The sequence below is a fragment of the Phyllobates terribilis genome, unplaced genomic scaffold (assembly GCF_046119375.1).
Source record: "Phyllobates terribilis strain yellow unplaced genomic scaffold, ASM4611937v1 Scaffold_5__5_contigs__length_657084704, whole genome shotgun sequence".
Classification (NCBI taxonomy): Eukaryota; Metazoa; Chordata; class Amphibia; order Anura; family Dendrobatidae; genus Phyllobates; species Phyllobates terribilis.
In genome coordinates, this window is record NW_027362765.1 from 282,582,341 (window position 1) to 282,606,555 (window position 24,215).

A 24,215-nucleotide genomic window follows, 5' to 3' on the forward strand; every position below is an offset into this window, starting at 1 on the left:
TTTCTGTCGGCAGAGCTCTTGGTACATGGTCTCATCAGACGAGATCTGGGGTTCAGCGGAGTCCATGGCCTAAGCAAACTGTCACGAACATGGTTTGTGGAACCACTGTGCCATGGACTGAGGAATGCCTGGAGGGGCGTAAATAGGGGCCTCGCCCAATCTGACCTTGGACACATGGCAGCTTTAGGACTCTGCGACCCGACGAAGGACGAGGGAGGTGGCCCAAGTGCTACTCCAGAACAGACCAAAAGATGCGCAGCAGCTGGACCCAGTAGGACAGGTAGGATGGTGCCCAGGAGCGGCACATAGCGTAGGACCGGAGAGCATCAGACTGGGTTGCACCGGAGTGTGGCAAGGTTGCACCGGAGTGCAGCATGTTTGCTTGCACCAGAGTGCAGCAGGATTGCACCAGAGTGCAGAAGGCTTGGCTACACCGGAGTGCAGCAGGATTGCACCGGAGTGCAGCAGGCTTGGTTTTCACCGGAGTACAGCAGGGTTGGTGGCACCAGAGTGCATAAGGCTAGATTGCACGGGAGTGCAGCAGGGTTGCACCGGAGTGCATCAGACTTGGTTTGCACCGGAGTGCAGCAGGCTTGGTAACATGGAGTAGTACGCAACCTTTGCAACATAGACTGTAGAACAGGAAGGTTGCTCAGGCACCTCTCCAGCATTGAGGAAGCAATATATATGTAATGTCCCACAGCCATTCGCTGGGGATGTAATAGCAAGTGTGCGAGCTGGCCCTTTAAAAGGGCAGGAGCTCGTGCACACGTGCCCTAAGGACACAACCAGAAGCCCTGCTGGAAACAGGCAGAGCCCAGGGGAGGGAAGTGCCGGCAGCAGTGCGGGTGAGTGAAGTGACATGCCCGAGTCCATGTCTTTCAGAGCGGGGATCCGGTATGGTGCTAACAGGCAGTTGTTAGAGAAGAAGCTGCTCTGTTGGTGTGACGTCACTGGAAGCCACAGAAACATCATCAGGAACTCTCCGTAACCGACAGAGCTGACAGAGATTGGAGCCGGCCAGAACAGGCGGGTAGTGATCAACTATGTGCCTGTAAGTTCTCACCACATAGAAAAAAGAAAATGCAAAAGACTTGGATAACCCCTTTAACTTGCACTTGGGGCGTGCATGATGAATTGTGTTCACAAACATGTTGGATATAGCAAAACAAACAAGATACCATATTCAGAACAGCACTTGCAAAATGCAATATAAGCATACACTGTGCTTAGTGATAATATCATTAAAAATGAGAAAGTAGATATAGAGTATTTGAAAATAATCACAAGAATATTCATTGTAATGTCCTTAAAACAAGTCAAAATGAGGCCCAGTATTGTGTGTGGCCTCCACGTGCCTGTATGACCTCCCTACAACGCCTGGGCATGCTCCTGATAAGGTTGCGGACGGTCTCCTGTGGGATCTCCTCCCAGACCTGGACTAAAGCATCCGCCAACTCCTGGACAGTCTGTGGTGCAACGTGACGTTGGTGAATGGAGCGAGACATGATGTCCCAGATTTGCTCAATCGGATTCAGGTCTGGGGAACGGGCGGGCCAGTCCATAGCTTCAATGCCTTCATCTCGCATGAACTGCTGACACACTCCAGCCACATGAGGTCTGGTATTGTCCTGCATTAGGAGGAACCAAGGGCCAACCGCACCGGCATATGGTCTCACAAGGGGCCTGAGGATCTCATCTCGGTACCTAATGGCAGTCAGGCTACCTCTGGCGAGCACATGGAGGGCTGTGCGGACCTCCAAAGAAATACTGCCCCACACCATTACTGACCCACTGCGAAACCGGTCATGCTGAAGGATGTTGCAGGCAGCAGATCGCTCTCCACGGCGTCTCCAGACTCTGTCACATCTGTCTCATGTGCTCAGTGTGAACCTACTTTCATCTGTGAAGAGCACAGGGCGCCAGTGGCGACTTTGTCAATCCTGGTGTTCTGTGGTAAATGCCAAGCGTCCTGCACGGTGTTGGTCTGTGAGCACAACCCCCATCTGTGGACGTCAGGCCCTCATACCACCCTCATGGAGTCAGTTTCTAACCGTTTGTGCAGACACATGCACATTTGTGGCCTGCTGGAGGTCATTTTGCAGGGCTCTGGCAGTGCTCCTCCTGTTCCTCCTTCCACAAGGGTGGAGGTAGCAGTCTTGCTGCTGGGTTGTTGATCTTCTACGGCCCCCTCCACATCTCCTGGTGTACTGGCCTGTCTCCTGAGAGTGCCTCCAGCCTCTGGACACTACGCTGTCAGACACAGCAAACCTTCTTGCCACAGCTCACATTGATGTGCCATCCTGGATGAGCTGCACTACCTGAGCAACTTCTGTGGGTTGTAGAGTCCGTTTCATGCTACCACGAAAAAAAAAACATCAGCCAGAAGGCATTGGTACTGAGATGTGGTTTGTGGTCCCCACATGCAGAACCACTCCTTTATTGAGGGTGTCTTGATAATTGCCAATAATTTCCATCTATTGTCTATTCCATTTGCACAACAGCATGTGAAATTGATTGTCAATCAGTGTTGTTTCCTAAGTGGACACTTTGATTTCACAGAAGTTTGATTTACTTGGAGTTATATTCTGTTGTTTCAGTGTTCCCTTTATTTTTTTGAGCAGTGTATATGTAATCTAAGAGCAGCATGATTTAGGAACAGAGATCATGATTGCAGTGATGTGTCACTTTCTGAACTGTATATGCTGTAATTGAATAGAAGAAAGGTAGCACTCATCACCGTAGAAGCGCAATCAAGCGTGAAATGGCCGTAGTCTAGTAACGCTCTCCCCTGTACTCCTCCTGCACCGCTGCTCCCATATGTCTTTATCCAAATAAAGATTGCCGATCCCGCATACCTATGGTGAGTGCTACCTTTCTTCTATTCACTTACTGCATATACATTGATTCTGGGTATTAGCACCACTGATCCCAGGCTGCTGATCCTGCAGTAAATCTCTCCTGAGGACATCTTCACTGGATGAACGAGTCCTGGTGCTGGCTTAACTCTTTCATAGACTTTACTTACTAGACTATGTTTTGCTGTTTCAATACAATCAGTGTTTTATCAGCAGTAGATTATCATTAGAGGACAACTGACCTAGTGCATCCTAGTCCAACCACGTCACCAATACTGATTAGTAGCTTTCTCTCACTATACTTTGTATACAGCAAGCTGTGCTGTGGACGAGGTTATACCCAGCTCAACAAATGAGTTATGCTAGATCTGCAGCAGAGAAAACTGAGATTCTATCACTGCTGCATCCAGTAAACTAAGTGATACATCGATGGAATCAGGGTCTATGTCCCTACCTCATGGTGCTCACACAGATTACATAGCAAAAACCTTCTGACAGATTCCCTTTCCAATAACACCTTCTAACATTATTATTTTACTCAATATGGTGGTGGCAGGCTCTACGGTTGGTTAAATTGCGAGCTGAGCTCTTTCAATGTGTAGAATAACAGTCATGTGCTCCCTTATATCCTAACTTAATGGCAGCGTGCTGCTGCGTGCTGAATTTACTTATTGGATGAGAGCATAAGAAAGAAAGAAATAGAGAGATAAGCGCACCAGGTAATATAAACACCCGGATTAAGACCATTAGAGACATAGGCTATGATAGTCTACTCTGATTGATAGTACTATATGTGTAAAATTATGACTAGAGATGAGCGTTGTTCTACTCGAACTGTTCGCCAATCTCAAATTCGAGCTGTTTTGGGCGGTGTTCGAGCCGTTCGGCGAACACGAACAATTTGAGAAAAATTCGGCTGTTCGAGGTTATGTTCGATAACTGTTCGTGCACCAAAATCATAACTGGATTTTTTCTCAGTAATGATGAAAATTAATGTTAATACGCAGTTTGAGTGTACAGCGGGGTGGGGGGAGGGGCAGGGGATGGATCTCTGCAGGAACAATGAAGATCTCCATTTTTTTTTTCTCTTTCCCGCATTTACAGTGGGGAGGTGCAGTCTGTCAGCCTATCAGCAGCGCACACACGGAGCGAAGTGCTTTTTTTCACACAAGCAAGGGCATGTGTCATTGGCAGTGTATGTCACATGTCCTTGCCCTATAAGACCAAGCCATTTTCCCCGTCGCCACCATTTTCTCACTGCTGCAGCTGCGTGTTAGACGGCACCGCTGTTGCTGTGTGCGCTATACCTTGTTAATTTCAAGCCAATTTTCGCACAAATATACAGATAGCTTGGGAGTATGGAATAGTTGTGATTGCAGTCCTTTTAAGGACTAGGTTACAGCATTTCCTACGACTTTTATCAGGCAAGTCTGTGCTCTTAAATAGATAGATTGTGGGAGTAAAGACTAATTGTAATTGGAGTCCTTTTCAGGACTAGGTTACATCAGTTCCTATCAGTTTTTGCCAGGCAGGTCTGTGCCAGTGCTGTGCAAGTTTTTTTCACAGCATTTGGCTGAATCTAGCAAAGCTAATCCTTTTTGGCCTATTGCAGAGTGTGTTAGTCAATGGAGTAGCCTATCTGTGTTGCAAGATATACCACCTGTGTATAGAATACCAATTTTTTTACTGCACCTAGTGAAGTAAAATCTTTTGGGCATAGCATCATTCTATTAGTCCATCTATACTGACCTCCATCAGGTTGCAAATTGAATATAATTTTTTTCTGCATCTAGCTCTGAAAAAATATTGGGCTTCTAGCTGTGTGTGGGACTTGTTGTATTAGTCCATCTATACTGACCTCCATCAGGTTGCAAACTGAATATATTTTTTTCTGCATCTACCTCTGAAAAAATATTGGGCTTCTAGCTGTGTGTGGGACATGTTCTATTAATCCATCTATACAGACCTCCATCAGGTTGCAAACTGAATATATTTTTTTCTGCATCTACCTCTGAAAAAATATTGGGCTTCTAGCTGTGTGTGGGACTTGTTGTATTAGTCCATCTATACTGACCTCCATCAGGTTGCAAACTGAATATATTTTTTTCTGCATCTACCTCTGAAAAAAATATTGGGCTTCTAGCTGTGTGTGGGACTTGTTCTATTAATCCATCTATACAGACCTCCATCAGGTTGCAAACTGAATATATTTTTTTCTGCATCTACCTCTGAAAAAATATTGGGCTTCTAGCAGTGTGTGGGACTTGTTGTATTAGTCCATCTATACTGACCTCCATCAGGTTGCAAACTGAATATATTTTTTTCTGCATCTACCTCTGAAAAAATATTTGGCCTTCTAGCAGTGTGTGGGACTTTCTCTATTAGTCCATCTATACTGACCTCCATCAGGTTGCAAATTAAAAATAATTTTTATCTGCATCTACAGTACCTCTGAAAAAATATTTGGGCTTTTAGCTGTGTGTGGGACTTGTTCTATTAGTCCATCTATACTGACCTCCATCAGGTTGCAAATTGAATATAATTTTTATCTGCATCTAGCTCTGAAAAAATATTTGGCCTTCTAGCAGTGTGTGGGACTTTCTCTATTAGTCCATCTATACTGACCTCCATCAGGTTGCAAATTGAATATAATTTTTATCTGCATCTAGCTCTGAAAAAATATTTGGCCTTCTAGCAGTGTGTGGGACTTTCTCTATTAGTCCATCTATGCTGACCTCCATCAGGTTGCAAATTAAAAATAATTTTTATCTGCATCTACCTCTGAAAAAATATTTGGGCTTCTAGCTGTGTGTGGGACTTGTTCTATTTCTCCATCTATACTGATCTCCATCAGGTTGCAAACTGAATATATTTTTTTCTGCATCTACCTCTGAAAAAATATTGGGCTTCTAGCTGTGTGTGGGACTTGTTGTATTAGTCCATCTATACTGACCTCCATCAGGTTGCAAATTAAAAATAATTTTTATCTGCATCTACAGTACCTCTGAAAAAATATTTGGGCTTCTAGCTGTTTGTGGGACTTGTTCTATTAGTCCATCTATACTGACCTCCATCAGGTTGCAAATTGAATATAATTTTTATCTGCATCTAGCTCTGAAAAAATATTTGGCCTTCTAGCAGTGTGTGGGACTTTCTCTATTAGTCCATCTATACTGACCTCCATCAGGTTGCAAATTAAAAATAATTTTTATCTGCATCTAGCTCTGAAAAAATATTTGGCCTTCTAGCAGTGTGTGGGACTTTCTCTATTAGTCCATCTATACTGACCTCCATCAGGTTGCAAATTAAAAATAATTTTTATCTGCATCTATCTCTGAAAAAATATTTGGGCTTCTAGCTGTGTGTGGGACTTGTTCTATTAATCCATCTATACAGACCTCCATCAGTTTGCAAACTGAATATAATTTTTTTCTGCATCTAGCTCTGAAAAAATATTTGGCCTTCTAGCAGTGTGTGGGACTTTCTCTATTAGTCCATCTATACTGACCTCCATCAGGTTGCAAACTGAATATATTTTTTTTCTGCATCTACCTCTGAAAAAATATTGGGCTTGTAGCTGTGTGTGGGACTTGTTCTATTAATCCATCTATACAGACCTCCATCAGGTTGCAAACTGAATAAAAATTTTTTCTGCATCTACCTCTGAAAAAATATTTGGGCTTCTAGCTGTGTGTGGGACTTGTTCTATTAGTCCATCTATACTGACCTCCATCAGGTTGCAAATTGAATATAATTTTTTTCTGCATCTAACCCAGCCAATAGTTTTGGCCTAATACCACAGTTTGGCCACTCAGCTCTGCTCGGCTCCCATCCATTGTTTTTTTGTGCAAACAATACAGAGTTGTGAATTAGTTAACCACCAAAATGAGTGGAAAAAGGCCTGCTGCTGGTGGAAAGGGGAATAGGCGTTTTGGGAAGGGGAAAAAAGGTTGTGTCCGTGGGGTAGGTGTTAAAGCAACAGTAACATCTGCAGAAGAAAGACCATCTTCCAGCCAAACTAAAATGTCTACTTCTTTTAGCGGACAATGTGATAAGATCCCTTTCTTACGGCCACGCCAATCGCTACAAATTCCAGATGAGGCACAAAAACAGCAGGTGCTTCAACGGATATCAAGTGTTCCTTTAAATGGGCTCTCCTCCACATCAACTTCAACATCACAAATACTCCAGTCCTCAAAGGTGTCACCCCAATCGCACTTGCTTCCTCACAGCTCCCAAATCTCCAGCTGCCCGTCTGAGTATGAGGTAGAACAGATGGTTGAGTCTGCAGAGCTGTTTACTCATACTATAGCCTGGGAATCAGAGGTCGACTCCAGCGCTTCTGTGAATCCAGGCGAGGAAATGATCTGCACTGATGCCCAGAATCTTTATGAGTCGGATCCAGGACCAGACGCAGAAGGTTCTGACCATAATGTAGACCCTCATTCCCAAACTGTAACTCCTGTTGGTGGAGACAATGAGGAAGACGATGATAAGACTCAAATACCTGATTGGAGCGACAACTTTAGTTTTTTGTCAGGGCAGGAACAGGTTGGCTCTGAGGACGACGGGTGTGATAACGCACAGGGTGATGATGATGAGGTTGGAGATCCCACTTACTGTCGACCCACAGTCAGCCAAGAGATGAGGTCAGCTGAGGAGGTGGAGGAAGATGCTAGTGACGACGAGGTCAGGTTGCGCCTTCCTGGACAGAGACGTAGTACTGGAAGCACGTCAACAACTGCATCCTCAAACACAACTCTGCCTCTCACCACAAGTCGTGGTGGCTCTTCAGGTCGCATGGGTGCTAAGCCCTGCATAGCCTGGGCATTTTTTCAGATCGATAAAGATGACCCAACTCGTGTTATCTGTAACATTTGTCAGCAAAAGCTAAGTAGAGGCCAAAAAATACATAGTTTGAGTACTTCATGCATGAACCGGCACATGGACATGAAGCATAAGTTGCAGTGGGAAGCTCAGTGTGCTACAATGCGGCCTAGCCGGCCGGGCCAATCACCGTCTGCCATATCTTGTGCATCCGCGGCCTCTTCATCCTCTGTGACTGGGGGGACAGCAGTCACACCTGTTTTGGGGCGCAGACCTGCCACCTCTTTACCCGCAACAGCCAGCGTGATTGGCAGGTCATCATTTTCTTTGGAGGTGGTAACACCAGCTGGTGTTGAGCGCTGTCCGACATCGATAGCACCACCTTTGGATCAAGGCAACCTAACATATCCGCCTGCATCTTCCTCACAGACCGGCAGTTTGCCGGGGACACCCTTATCAACCCCGTCTAAGCACAATAGCCAGCCCTCGGTCCCTCAGATGTGGACAAGTAAAAGACCATTTCCTCCTAGCCATGAGAAAGCTAAGAGGTTGAATTTCACCATCTGCAAGCTCTTGGCTACAGAAATGCTGCCTTTCCGCCTGGTGGACACAGAGGATTTTCGAGACCTTATGTCCGTCGCAGTGCCCCAGTACCAGATGCCCAGTCGGCACTAGTTCTCAAAGAAAGGTGTGCCTGCGCTCCACCAGCATGTCGCACACAACATCACCGCTTCTTTGAGAAACTCTGTGTGTGACAGGGTGCATTTCACCACAGACACTTGGACGAGTAGGCATGGACAGGGGCGTTACATGTCACTGACTGGGCACTGGGTAACTATGGTGACAGCAGGACAAGGGGCTGCTGTCCAAGTCTTGCCGTCCCCACGAGTTGTGCGTCAATCCTCTTTATGTCAAAGTTCCTCCACTGCTTCTGCCTCCTCAACCTCCTCTCGGTCTTCCACCTGCACCCAAAGCCTGTCTGGTCATGCCACAAGCTTTCTAACTGCGCAGAAGGGATCCTGCACACCTCCTTACTATGCTGGCAGTAGGGCTCAACGTCATCAGGCGGTTTTTACATTAAAATGTCTGGGAAAAGTGAGTCACACAGCTGAGGAGTTGTGGTCAGCTCTGGAGAACTAATTTCATGAATGGTTGTCTCCACTGGACCTGAAACCACGGAAGGCCGTGAGCGACAATGATGCAAACCTGGGTGCGGTCCTTCGCCGGGGCAATGTCACACACGTGCCTTGTATGGCTCACGTGTTGAACCTGGTTGTCCAGCAATTTTTAGCCCACTATCCCAGACTAGATGGCCTTCTGTAGAGGGCACGGTCGCTGTGTGCTCACTTCCGCCGTTCGCATCCCGCAGCTCAGCGACTTACATCTCTACAGAAGTCGTTGGGCCTGCCACTTCACCGGCTAAAATGCGATGTGCCTACCCGGTGGCATTCAACTCTGCACATGTTGCAGCGACTGTGGCAGCACCGACAAGCCCTGGTGCAATACGTTCTGACGTATAGCCTGGGCCAACGAGATCCAGAGGTGGGGCAAATCACGCTGGAGGAGTGGTCTCAGATCAGGGACCTATGCACCCTTCTGCACAATTTTGAAATGGCGACGAAGATGTTTAGTGCTGACAATGCCATTATCAGCATGACTATTCCGGTGATTTACATGCTGGAGCACATGTTAAACAGAATTCGGAGTCAGGTGGTGGCACAAGAGGAGGTGGAGGAAGTAGAGGAGGAGGAGTTGTATGCGGAAGGGCTAACATCTGCAAGGTCCAGACGGTCGGCAGCACCAAGGCGGCAGGCATGTGAGGGTGGGGGAGATGGTTTTACCAGGGCGCATGGTAGCAGCCAAACTAGTGAGGAAGGTGCAGGAGCCCAGGAAGAAGTGGAGGACGAACTGATGGAAGACTCATCAGATGAGGGAGACCTTGATCACATTTCTGTTGTGCGAGGTTGGGGGGAGAGGACAGAGGAAGGAAGCATGATTGTTACCTCGCCACCAACACAACAGGGACTTGGTGCTCCTGGATGCGCAACACACATGAGTGCCTTCTTGCTTCACTACCTGCAACATGACCCTCGAATTGTGAGAATTAGAAATAATCCTGACTACTGGGTTGCCACACTGTTAGATCCCCGGTACAAAAGTAAATTTGCAGAAACTATTCCTGCCATAGAAAGGGATGCACGCATGCAGGAGTATCAGCAGAGACTGTTGCAGAATCTTACATGTGCTTTTCCACAAAATACCAGTGGTGCACGTAGTGAATCTCACAGTTCCAACTTGCCAACCGTGGGACCGTCAAGTGTTCAGCACTCAAACTGTAACAGAACCACAGTATCTGCTGGTAACATCAATTTTGCGGAATCATTTCACTACTTTTTTAGCCAATCCTTTGCAAGGCCACAGGAGACAAGAAGTCTGACACATAGTCAACGCCTAGAGACAATGGTACAGGAGTATCTCCAAGTAAACATTGAAGCCATGACTGTGTCACTGGACCCTTGCTCTTTTTGGGCTTCCAATCTGGATAAATGGCCGGAGCTAGCCACTTACGCCTTGGAGATCTTGTCATGCCCCGCAGCCAGCGTTCTGTCTGAACGTGTGTTCAGCGCTGCTGGTGGTGTGCTGACAGATAAGCGCACGCGGCTCTCCACTGATAATGTAGACAGACTCACGTTCATAAAGATGAACAAATCATGGATCCGAAACGACTTTTCTACCCCTGTGTCATCCTGGGGAGAGTAAAAGCTTGATGATTGGTTAAAATCACCCTACCAACCGTTTTAAGCTTTCAAATTACTAATCATGTTTATCTGTATCTTCGCTGGAAAATAATTTGGGCTTTGTAGCAGTGTGCAGCACTGATTCTATTAGGCCATCTATAATAAGCTCCATCAGATTTAAAATTACTAATCATGTTCATCTGTATCTTGACTGGAAAATAATTTGGGCTTTGTAGCAGTGTGCAGCACTGATCCTATTAGGCTTTCTATACTAAAGCTTCACCAGATTTAAAATTAATAATAATTTTTAGCTGCATCTAGCCCGGAAAATAATTTTGGGGCTCCGAGATGCGCAAGACACATAAGTGCCTTCTTGCTGCACTACCTGCAGCATGACCCTCATATTGTCAGAATTCGAAGTAATCATGACTACTGGGTTGCCACACTGTTAGATCCCCCAAACTTTTCGATCAACCTTTTCATTTTAATAAAGACCAAAAAAATGGTCATTTTTGAAATTATAAGCATTAGCAGGTTGTTAGAAACTGAAATCAAACAGTTTTCAACTCAAAACTTTATTCTAGGTGATGTTACATTTTCACATAGGACCCCTTGTTCGAAAGGAGCTTCTGAACTCTCTCGTCCATTGAATTTGTCAGGTTTTGTATGGTTTCTGCTTCAATTGTTTTGCATGAGGACAGAATACCCTCCCAGAGCTGTTGCTTAGATGTGAACTGCCTCCCGCCATCATAGACACTCCTTTTAATGATGCTCCAAAGGTTCTGAATGGGGTAGAGGTCAGGGGAGCATGGGGTTCACACCATAAGTTTGTCCCCTTTTATGCCCATATCAGCCAGAGATGCAGATGTTTTATGTGCAGCATGAGATGGTGCATTATCATGCAAAAAAATGATCTTGCTGTGAAATACACGGTTCTTCTTCTTGAACCATGGCAGGAAGTGCTGTTTGAGAAAATCCACATACATTATGGAGTTCATCTTTAGCGCCTTCAGGGATCCTAAAGGGGCCGACAATCTCTCTCCCCATGATTCCAGCCCAAAACATTACTCCACCTCCTCCTTGTTGGCTATGTAGCCGTGTTTGCGTGGGGTGTCCATCAACCAGCCATCCTCCACTCCATCCATCTGGACCATCGAGCGCTGCATGGCACTCATCCGTGAACAAAACAGTTTTGAAATCAGTCTTCATGTAATGTTTGTCCCACTGCAGCCGTTTCTGCTTGTGTGAAGTGGATAGAGGAGGTTGACAGGATGGCGTATGCACAGCTGCAAACCTCTGAAGGACTCTGCATCTTGTTGTTCGAGGGACGTTGGAGGTACCAGCAGCTTCAAAAACTTTTCTGCTGCTATGACAAGGCTTTTTTGCCGCTGCTCTTTCAACCTGACGTAATTGCCTGTAGGAAAGAGTCCTCAATTTGCCCTTATCAGCACGCACACGTGTGTACTGTGAATCAGTTACATACTTCTTGATTGCCAAGACACTTCATCCTGATCATCGCACAATGTTGATTGTAGTCATGCCTTGACCTAAACACTCCACAATTTGTTGCTTCTCAGCAGCCGACACATCCTTTTTCTTTCCCATTTTGGCAGAAAATGTAGGCTGCTTAATAATGTGAGACAGCCTTCTTAAGTAGTCTTGCCTTTCATTGGACACACCTGCCAAACTAATTAGCACAGGTGTCTGCAATTGCTTACAGTGATATAAAGAGCCCTGACACACATCACCATCAATGAGTTTAACTGACAAACAAACAAACTCTTCCCTTATCACTCCTAAACACTTTTTGCATAATAATTTGGAACACAGTGTACATGTGCTTTTCCACAAAACACCAGTGGTTCACGTAGTGAATCTTACAGCTCTAACTTGCCAACCGTGGTCTGTATGGAGTTGTTCAATAAAGGGCCCAAAATTAAGATAACATAGATGGGAGAGGTCTCTATGAATAGGAATTCCTAAGTATTTGATACCCTGTGAGGGCCAGGCAAAGGGAAAGTTGGACTGGATGGAATCCTATATGGATTTGGGGAGGGAGACATCGAGGGCCTCAGACTTCGCTGCATTGATTTTAAAATTTGACCATGTAACAAAGTGATCTATTTCAGCCATAACAGCATGGATGGATATATGTGATTGAGTGATATATACTAGGACATCATCAGCAAATAGAGAGCACTTGTACTCGGTGCCTCCCACCTCAATCCACCTAATATTGGGGTTATGGCGAATTGATGAGAGCAGGTGCTCCGTCACTAGGATGTATAAGAGAGGGGACAGAGAACATCCCTGCCTTGTCCCATTGGTGATTGTGAAAGGTGATGAAAATGTTCTGACGCGCCCCCTGGGCCTTGGGACACCCGGAGCCGGACCCTTTTTGGTGGATGCTGGTGGTTGTAGTCTACGTGGCGGCGACCCGGTTCCGTGGCTCAGGGCGGTCAAACCAGTGGTGGAACTATTTATGTGGTTTTGATGTTTAAATGTCCGACTACGCCACCCGTGGATTGCGGTCAGAGTGAACCGCCGCTCCAGGGCAGACCGCTGAGGCTGGTGTTGTGGGTGCAGCAGAGCGTAGCATAACTCCCCACGGGAGGAGTATAGCCTCAGGGCAGTGTATGCGGAGGATGGGGGTGATGGTGCAGGGCAGCAGCAGTAACGACACGGAGTCAGTGATGCAGTCCAGGGCCTTTACTCACAGTTCTTATTATCCAGACCACGTCTGCAGGTAACGGCTGCCCACGTCGTACTGTGCTCACCAGGTGAGGGGCTCAGACAACTCCCAGATAACTTTGGAGCGCTTCACAGGACCCCCTTTGTGTGTCCTTTGTCTGGCCTTTCTTACCAACCCTTCTGTCCGGCTGCCTCGGGCCTCCTCTTGGTAAACTTGGCGCCAGTTTCCCTGACCCTATGTGGTGCCTTCCTAGCGGGTGTAGCGAGGGGCTGCGCCACATAAAATGTCACAGCCTCCTGTTTCTAGCTGAGGGTCATTTCCTGCCTCCACTAGTTTCGGGGACCGGTCTCCCCCTTTGGCCTGACCCCTCCACGCAGGTGGATTCGGGCGTGCGGTGGCGACTCGCCCGTCCGCACCCCTGGGATCCCTTCGTTCCTCGTCCTGGAGCCTTCTCCGCTCCTCTTCCTTCCTTCTCCCTCTTCCAGGCCTGGGCCTCTGTTACTAAGCCCGCCTCCGGAGCAGAGCTCATGCAGAGCCCCTTCTCCCTGACACTTCTGCTCAGACTTCTCTGCACTGAACTAAGATGGTGCCCACCTTTTATACTCCCTTCTCAATGCACCCAGGAACTGCTTCCTCCCTGCTCCTGCACTACAGGGTTCCCCTTCCTCAGTGTTCCCTCCCCCCACTCCAGCCAGGGACAGGGACTGTCGTGCCCATCTCAGGGGCATATTGGTCGCCCTGCCCCACGGCAATGTGGTGTAATGCATGCAGGTGTCGGGTCCTGATCCACACTACATCCTTACCTGAGAGTGAGATATCACACCTCTGGGTGAGGTGCAATACCTCTGTAGCAACCGAGCCCTCAGGGTGCTACAGTTCCATTTATCTTCAGCCTAGGTGACGTATTGCGATACAGGGCCGTGATTTTGGCTATAAAAGGGTCCCCTAGACCCCTACCCCAAGCTTTTTAAGAGAATCATATATGGCGTGCCAGGAGACTCTATGGAATCCTTTCTCAGCATCCAACGAGAGTATCTAATTACAAATTTTTAGCTGCATCTAGCCTAGGAAATACTTTGTGCCTAGTAGCAGTGTCTGCTAGTCAGCGGATTATCCCGGCTGTTAAGCAAGCTACACCACCTGTAGTTTGGACACTTAATTTTTTCAAAGGAAATGCTTCGGGACCACGGGATACTCAGTGAAGAGCATCAGGAGGCACCCCAAGGCATAGGGGCTGGGACTGGCAGTAGGATGCCTTGCGGTGGACAGCCGAGCTCGATCCTTATAAAAGCTTTTCAACTGCAGCAGCTTTAGTGGACGCTACTGGAGCTGGAATTACGCGACTGCTGGCATGAGACTTGCCCTCCAATAGATCCTTGTAAATGGATTTAAAGTGTATTCATTCAAATTAGAGAGACAATTTAAATTAAAAAGCTTAGAGCTGCCTCCACCACAGGGGGTCTCGCTCGACCCACCAGCGGACAGGCACCAGTATTGGGAGAGGGGGGCTGGCCGTCAGGGTTCACCGCGGCTCTGGCACAAACCCGGCGACGCGGAGGTGGCACGGGCAGGAGCGGACTGAACGTGTCGGCTTCTCACTTTTTGGATTTTAGAAGGGCATGACATGCCTATATCTGTGTCTCCCCCTCCTTTTACTCCTCCACCTCTTTTCTTTTCATATGACTATATGTACTTGTCACTTTTCCATGTGTTAGTTGTGTCTTCTGAGCAGTTTGTCAGCTTTTGGACACCTTTGAAGGTGTTTTCTATGTGTTTCTATGTGTTTTTGTTTGCCTGCCATTGGTTTTAACGGTCTTCGAAGGTGTTCGACGAACAGTTCGGCGAACACACGGGTGTTCGACGAACCGAACCGAACTCGAACACTACGGGGGTGGCTCAACACTAATTATGACATGCTATTTTTGGGTTATTCACATGAATCAAATCACTCATTGTTGAAATTTGCCGGTGCTTGCAAGATCCAGGTGTGAAAAACTTGTTGCATCATTCCCATAAAAACTCATGGCTGTACTAGCTCAAAAGGGTGCTTCTACTCAATACTGAGCAAAGGGTCTGAATACCTATGACCATGAGATATTTCAGTTTTTCTTTTTTAATAAATTTGCAAAAATTTCTACATTTCTGTTTTTTTCAGTCAAGATGGGGTGCAGAGTGTAGGTGAGAAAAAAAATGAACTTTTTAGAATTTACCAAATGGCTGCAATGAAACAAAGAGTGAAAAATGTAAAGAGGTCTGAATACTTTCCGTACCCACTGTATTAATATGGGCATACAGGTTCTAGAATACTTAAAATAGTCATACCTGTATGCCTCATTTCTGCGGTCTTGTTGTGTAGAAATCATCTTTTAATCCTTTATGTAAATGCATTCTTCCAGGCTCTGGGGCATGCGATGCCTGGAAGAAAACTCTGTCTCTGGTCTTCATTAGCACGCTTGTCGCCTCCCATCCACATCACAGGGCCTTGTGACATCTTGTAGTTGTCCCGCACCTGCGCCCTGCAATTGTGATATTCCACGTTATTTTTCCGCCCTTCTATGGGCAATGGCAAATTTGTTTCACTGGTGTGCTGTAGAATAATTGTCCACAATCCAACTAGCAGTCCTATAATTCTCACATGACCACTTTGCCAAAATTGAAGAATTGGTGTTCAAAACAAACCAACAGTTCAACTTCAACGGAGAATAGTAGCGCAAGTCATGCCAAATCTCTGACTGACAGTAAGGATTTGTGGGTTTTAATTTTTAAACTTAGTGGAATAGACTTATTATAATATTAGTTTTCTAGCTGATTGTAAATCAACCTCATTTACACTTAGATGCTGATAATCTATACATTCAGAACCAATTCCCATTAACTTTCTCTGATTTCTCGATAGTAAATATACTTATTTATGTAATTATACAGAAAAGCAGATTTTCTCTTCTGAACCCCTGTGGATCATCCCATATAGAGTATCATGAAATGTTAAAATATAGCTCAATAAAATATAGAGACACTTGACAGAAGAGAACACCTCAAGAAGTTATATGTACTGGTGATTTTAGTGCATTTGTGGGTGTGTAGATGACATGTTTGACCTCCCTGTTTTATCTGCTGTCATGAGATTAGTACATTCACGGCTTGGAATTTGGCATTGTGGTACAGTGTCATTTCTTATTATGCGTTTATAAGAAGGAACAGTACATTATTATCTTATATCTAGTTATATAATTTGATTCTGCACTTGTTTTGTTTCCCTCTTTGCTGTACAGGAGATGATGCTAATTGAAAATATATGATGCATAGCATATGGGGAGACATATGTGCAGCGCAGGGAAAGGTGATGCTGCAAGCCAAGGGATATAAAAAGAATGGAAATTGCAGAACATTGTCTGATTTTATTAAAGTAAAGGGTGCATTAACCATTATTCACCCTTGGGTATATCGGGTGAAGGTTTTTTAGTAACAGATTTAAAAAGACATATTAAATCAGTAGCAGCTAGAAAACATTGGTTAATACTGCACTGTTATCCTAAAGGGAACAAGCTCAATATAACCAGCTGAAGGTTACTCCTGATGTATTTTAAGAAACTATACAATAAAAGGGTCATCTTCTTTTATTATCAGGCTATCCTATTGGTGGAAAAATTAAGTAAGGGAGGGCAGACCTCCATCTATTACATTCCCTTCTATTACTGGGAAAAATAGAGTAATCCATAAATAAATAATAAATTCATTTTTAAATACAGACACAAGACTTGTTAATGAATTACACTGATACATTTATGTTCCTTTAACTGGCCATTTTGAAAAAGGTAGACACAGTATCAATTATAAATGAAGGTTTTTAGTACATTTTGTGAAAGTTATGTAACTAAATTAGGTCTGGATCAACCCAAAACGATTATCCTTTGGAGCTCCTAAAAGGGTTGTCTACTAAATGTTTGGATCTGTTTCTCACCAATCTTGGATCCAGTGCTGGTCTACGTTTCTCCCTTCTGCTATGTCTCTCTCTCTCTGCTCTTGTGTGCATCAAGGTACTATATAGTAGCCTGGTGTGCAACCCTGACGTCATCTAGATAGGCCTTTAAAGAGAACTTTTCATCAATGTTTTCATGTTGACGGAAGTAATAGTGGCAATAAGAAGGAGAAAAAAACTACGCTTGGACAGGCACTTCCCAAAATGTAAGATTTTTATTCATTAATCCCAAAAAATATCAGATACAGACAAGTTAAAACCAATTATAAACATGCACGTAACCATTGTGCCACAATGATAATAACAGTCTAATCTCAAATAATGAGACAACAGACTCCCTCACAAGAGATATCAGTAAATATCAAAGGAAATCCGCCAGGAACTGTTAGGCAAACATATGACCAACAATTACAAAAAATATAAGAAAATATATATGGAAAAAATAATGGAAAAAATATCACAACTTCAAATATCATAAAAACAGTACAAGTTATAAGAAAAATGTGAGTTAATACATTGGATAAATACCAGTCCAGGGGAGAGGATAAGGAAATAAAATGATCGGAAAAATTTCCTGTGAGGGACAAAGGAATCCCCATGCGTATTGTCAAAATTCGACTTCCTCATCGGGTGATACAATGTAACAGTGCCTGCAGAGATATTAGGAATAACATGATTTGGCACCTAATGAGCAAACTTTTTAAAGTCCAAATGGGTATTATTAGATAGTTTTCACTGAGGGTGTATACTTCTTCTCCCTGTATGACGCTGACCAATCATAAGCAGATAGTAATACAGTAAATAAAGAGCACACCCCCACAATAGCTTAGAGCAGGTTTCTCAGTGTGTGAGATGTACTGATGCAGCCCTGATCTCCTAGTCTAACATTGTTCATGATTAGAACTAAATAACACCTTTCAGATGAGGTCCTTGTGGGGGGATGGGCAGCAAAGCTGAGTTTAGCATGTCACATTAAAATCCCTTCAGTGAATTTTCATCCTCTCATAGCATGGTCACCTCTGCTGTACTGTACTGTATTGCGATAGAAATACATGCTCCTTCCACATGCGATTCTGAAGCTATCCACTTTACTAAGCCAGCATTGCTATTACAGGGCTCTGCTACATGTGATTCTAAGTATAGTGGGTATGAAAAGTATTCAGACCCCTTTACATTTTTCACTCTTTGTTTCATTGCAGCCATTAGGTAAATTCTAAAAAGTTCATTTTTTTCTCTTTAGAGTACACTCTGCACCCCGTCTTGACTGAAAAAAACAGAAATGTAGAAATTTCTGCAAATTTATTAAAAAAGAAAAACTGAAATATCACATGGTCATAAGTATTCAGACCCTTTGCTCAGTATTGAGTAGAAGCACCCTTTTGAGCTAGTACAGCCATGAGTCTTCTTGGGAAAAATGCAACAAGTTTTTCACACGTGGATTTGGGGAACCTCTGCTATTTTTCCTTGCACATCCTCTCCACTTCCGTCAGGTTGAATGGTGAACGTTGGTGAACAGCCATTTTCAGGTCTCTCCAGAAATGCTCAATTGGGTTTAGGTCAGGGCTCTGGCTGGGCCAGTCAAGAATGGTTACAGAGTTGTTCTGAAGCCACTCTTTTGTTATTTTAGTTGTGTGTTTAGGGTCATTGTGTTGTTGGAAGGTGAACCTTTGGCCAAGTCTGAGGTCCAGAGCACTCTGGAGGTGGTTTTCATCCAGGACATCTCTGTACTTGGCCGCTTTCATGTTTCCTTCAATTGCAACCAGTCGCCTGTCCCTGTAGCTGAAAAATACCCCCATAGCATGATGCTGCCACAACCATGTTTCACTGTTGGGATTGTATTGGGCAGGTAATGAGCAGTGCCTGGTTTTCTCCACACATACCACTTAAAACTTTTTGGTGATAATTCTATCTTTGTCTCATCAGACCAGAGAATCTTATTTCTCATAGTTTGGGGGTCCTTCTTGTGTTTTTGAGAAAACTCTATACAAGCTTTCATATGTCTTGCACTGAGAAGAGGCTTTCGTTGGACCACGCCGCCATAAAGGCAGGGAGGGCTGCAGTGATGTTTGACTTTGTGGAACTTTCTCCCATCTCCCTACTGTATCTCTGGAGCTCAGCCACAGTGATCTTGGGGTTCTTCTTTACCTCTCTCTCCAAGGCTCTTCTCCCACGATTTCTCAGTTTGGCTAGACGGCCAGGTCTAGGAAGACTTCTGGTGGTCCCAAACTTCTTCCATTTAAGGATTATGGAGGCCACTGTGCTCTTAGGAACCTTGAGTAATGCAGAAATTCTTTTGTAACCTTTGCCAGATCTGTGCCTTGCCACAATTCTGTCTCTGAGCTCCTTGGGCAGTTCCTTTGAGCTCATGATTCTCATTTGGTCTGATATGCACTGTGAGCTGTGAGGTCTTATATAGACAGGTGTGTGCCTTTCCAAATCAAGTCCTATCAGTTTAATTAAACACAACTGGACTTCAATGAAGGAGTAGAACCATCTCAAGGAGGATCATAAGGAAATGGACAGCATGTGACTTAAATATGAGTGTCTTAGCAAAAGGTCTGAATACTTATAACCATGTGATATTTCAATTTTTATCTTTTAATAAATTTGCAAAAATTTCTACATTTATGTTTTTTATTCAGTCAAGATGGGGTGCAGAGTGTACTTTAATGAGAAAAAAATGAACTTTTTCGAATTCACCAAATGGCTGCAATGAGACAAAGAGTGAAAAATTGAAAGGGGTCTGAATACTTTCCGTATCCACTGTAGATCTAAATGTGGGGAACAGAGCGCACAATAGGGTGATACCCTATGGAGGGAGAGTAAGAGAGTTCGGGTTAGACTCAACTCCGGGCACAACTCCGATGAAGGCATGAAGAAAAAAAACAGCTGCTGCTACCCCGTGGCTGCAAGATAAATCCTCCAGGAGATATTGGATCCGGTTGGATGAACACGTAAGTGGGCTGTGCTGCTGAAGTAAATCAATTCTTCAGAGATGATGATGATGATGATGAAAAGGCTTTTTATTAACAAAGCATGACAACGGATGGGTTTTTAAAGTATGTGTGACAGCATGACAGGTTTTAAAAGGCCCAAAATGGATGCCAGTTACATAGGGAACACCGACAGGAACACTTAAACCAACGGGGAAATTAGGAAGGGGAGGGATGATCAACTGGCAATTTCAAATAAATCAAAATTGGGGGAAAAAAAAAGGACCATCCTTAATACTGCTAAAATATGAACAGTTGAATGATTGCAATGTGGGAGAAGAACCCAGAATAGGGCAGTGAATAGAAGCCAGTGAGTGAATATTTAACAGGGGAGCCACCCAGGCAAATGTGGAAAAGGGGACAAAGGAAAGAGGGGAAATGCACATATAAATGGTACCACATAAATAAAAGACAAAGACGGCTAGATCAAGATGGCTCCTCTGTTAAATGCTGCCCTTCGGATGTCCATACATTGCCAAATCCCAGGTTCTAATCACATTTCTCCTACACTCCAATTGCTTCTCCTCAACAATTTGTCTTTTATTTGTGGTACCATTTATATTTGCATTTCCCCTCTTTCCTTTGTCCCCTTTCCAACATCTGCCTGGGTGGCTCTCCTGTTAAATATTCACTCACTGGCTTCTATTCACTGCCCCATCCTAGGTACTTCTCCCACATTGCAATCATTCAATTGTTCACATTTTATCAGTATTAAGGATGGACCTTTTTTTTTTTTCGCCGTTCCTCGGTGATGTGCTGCTATTTCAAGGTGCCTGACTACTGACTCAGCTATACTGTTCCTGAGTGCTCTCCCCACATTTGGCTCTGTGTCTCTCTAGTTTCTAACTGCCAATTTAGCTCTGCTTTTACTGAGTGCTGTCTGCACACTCAGTGCTGATATTCATAGGTGTCCAACTGCAAACTCAGCTTTGCTCTTCCTTGGTGCTGTCTGCACACTCAGATCAGTATCAAGGTACCAGTCAACCTACCCATGTCTACTTTTCCAAGGTGCTGTCCACACATTCAACTTTGCTATTCTATATCCATCTGTTTATCTATATACTGTGCTCTATTGTTGATCATACCATGCTGCTTTTACAGCTCTTTCAGTCGTCATCCCATTCAGTATATCCAGCTATTTTGGCCCTTACTGTTCCATATTCTGTCTAGTTTGTCCAGTTCTGCTGCATCGACACCTCTGCTCCTTGCTGTTCACTGAGACCTACAACAAAGCAAATCTACTTCACCAGGTACGCCCATAACAGGAACCTATTATTGTTTTAGAAACAGGGTTCAACAAAAGATCTTTTTGCCTTTGCAGGCCAGTTTGGTTGACCAAATGTGTAAAGCATTATTAACTTTATTCAAAAATCTTGGACATGCAAATGACAACCAAATCTTATTTTTTTCTGTCCCTCTTGAAGAAAATATGTTAAAAACTAACAAAGACCAAAGTAAACTTGCAAAGAAATATAATAAAAAGCAAGTATTTTAGTAAATATCTGAGATTTTTTGCATTGTTACAAAACACTGATGGCTCTCGTCAATGAACACATGTAAAGAAATTGATCTTGAGTCCCAGAGCTTAAAATTAGCATTGCTTTTTTTTCCACAGATGAATACAAAATGATAACACATACTAAGCTGTGCTTGAAATGCACTAATCATGAGGAAAGTTTGTACAAAAGGAGGCAGGAGAGTCGCCAGAGGTTACTGCTCTAAACATCTCAAGGTTGAGCCTAAGAAGAAATAGCGAATCTCACTACAAAGTGAATCAAATGTATTGCATTATAATAGCTTAGTAACAATACAATGAACTGAATGGCTTCAATGTACCATAGATAGAGAAAAGTTACCAAGGTCATTGACTAATTCAACCAACTTTCATTGACTGCTTGAATGGAACGTGTGTGTTTCATAAACGGTTTTTAAAGCTGATGGACAGGATGTTCTGTTCAATTATTATTTTCAGTTGAGATGAGATCAAGGGAAGAAGTAAAGAAGGATACAGCAATTGAGCCTATGTTACAAGATACATAATTTCTATGTAATGTTCAATATAAATATGCAATGGTTTGAATAGAAGAAGGACAATACAATGCTAAAAACCTAAAAACCTAGAATGTTACCTAGGCTGCTATGCTTATTGCAAACCATCCCTATACATTTACCTTTCTCATTTTGGATTCAAATCCAATATAATTTTAACCAATTTGTTTTGGCCACCACCTGCCTGAGGATTAAAAGCAGTGTTTTAACGAGTCCAGAAGAGGCAGGTAGAGCAGGATTACCCACTTGCCACTGTTACTATTTAGCGGCTGCTCATGCGAGGATACTTGACCTCCTACATTGTCATAAATCAAAAATTTGGGTTTGCATGGCCTTCAATTTCATTTGCTACTCTACCTTGGAAATGGACCCCTCTTTCCACAGAATAACATCCCCATATCCTATAGTGTCAAACAAACATTAAGCATGGAAAAAGAAATACACAAAGCTTTTACACAGAATGAATGGCATAAATGTTTTTACCTTTCCCATAAATCGGTAATTTCATCTAAATCACAAGAAACAAGTTTTAAGATAGCTTCTAGGTGGTACTGTGTCCCTTCCGCCTTGCACAGCTGGTACCCGGGTATCTCTAATCTATGCTGGCATTGCGGGATAGAGGAAGGAACCATGACACATATTTGGTGCTCTTGTCCGGTCCTGAGAGCCTTTTGGGGAGTCATTAAAGTAGTAACAGAAGTAGCAATTTCCCTTTCTCCAGAAGCACTTCTACTGTATATGTTCCCATGTTCAAGGCTTCCTATAAAAAATCCCTACTACAATATCAACTAAAACAATAATTCCACATCATCGGAAATCGACTGACCCTCCCTCTATGGAAGAATGGTTTGCTGAAATAGCTATGATCCATCGTATGTAAACTTTTATCGCCTAGACTCAACTTGAAAAGGAAACTACGGTTGCCAAATGGTTTCATTGGGAGGCTTTCCTTTCTTCCCTCTCTACATAAATATCTTGAAATTGTACATACACTGTCCATAATATTTCTCAAGTCCATATTCCCCTCTTTTTATTACTAATCAGCCTTCCTGCCATGCTCATCCGCTGTACTGGTCAGTTCCTGCCATCTGACCCGTGGGAGTGACCTGCTCTCACACAAGGTCGGCCCCAGAGTGGCACCTGGTCCACTTGCCCGGTCTCTCCCTGGTTCACGGAGTCGACTAAGCCGCCGTGTGACCTTGGTCGGGCCGAGTAGACACTTAGTCACGCCCCTCTATTCTCTCCTTGCACCGAAGCACAGAGGTTCCACCACCTGGACCCGTAACAGTTTGCACAGGCCATGGAACCCAGTGGCCCCTAGGCTCCTTCGCTCTCTGATCTGTATCAGGAGGTCTCATTTCAGAGATCCCAGCAGGAAACCATCCTGTCCTCCCTCGTGGACATGCTGTCCACTCTGTCTGTGTCCGTCTCTAGCCGAGCGGCACCCGCTCCGATGGCACCTCAACCCATTGGCGCTATGGCACCCGGCTCTGGACCCCGGCTCTCTGCGCCTTCACGTTTTGGTGGGGCTTCTTAAATCAGTGCACGCTGCACTTTGAACTCCTGGCACATCAGTTCCCCTCCGACCGGGCCAAGGTGGCATTCATCATGTCTCACCTCACCGGGGAGGCATTGGCATGGCTAAACCCTCTGTGGGAAAGAGGGGATCCCCTGGTGTCCGATCTTCTGGCTTTCCTTGCTGCCTTCCGGAAGGTCTTCGATGAGCCCGGACGACAATATTCAACTGCCTCCTCACTTCTCCTTCTCCGTCAAGGGAGTCTCTCCGTGGGCCAGTATGCCATACGTTTCTGAACCCTCGCATCTGAGCTTGCCTGGAACAAAGAGGCCCTGGTGTCCACCTTCTGGGAGGGTCTTTCCGGATGGATCAAGGATGAGCTAGCCGGTCGTGACATCCCTTCCACCCTGGATGACCTGGTGTCATTAGCTACCCGGATTGAAATCCGTTTTCTGGAACGTGCTAAGGAGATTACCCGGGAGAGAAGATTTCCATGTCTCGCTCCTGTATTCCAAAAGCTAGCCTTGCAACCTGAAATTCCCCGGGCATGTTCGCCTGAGCCT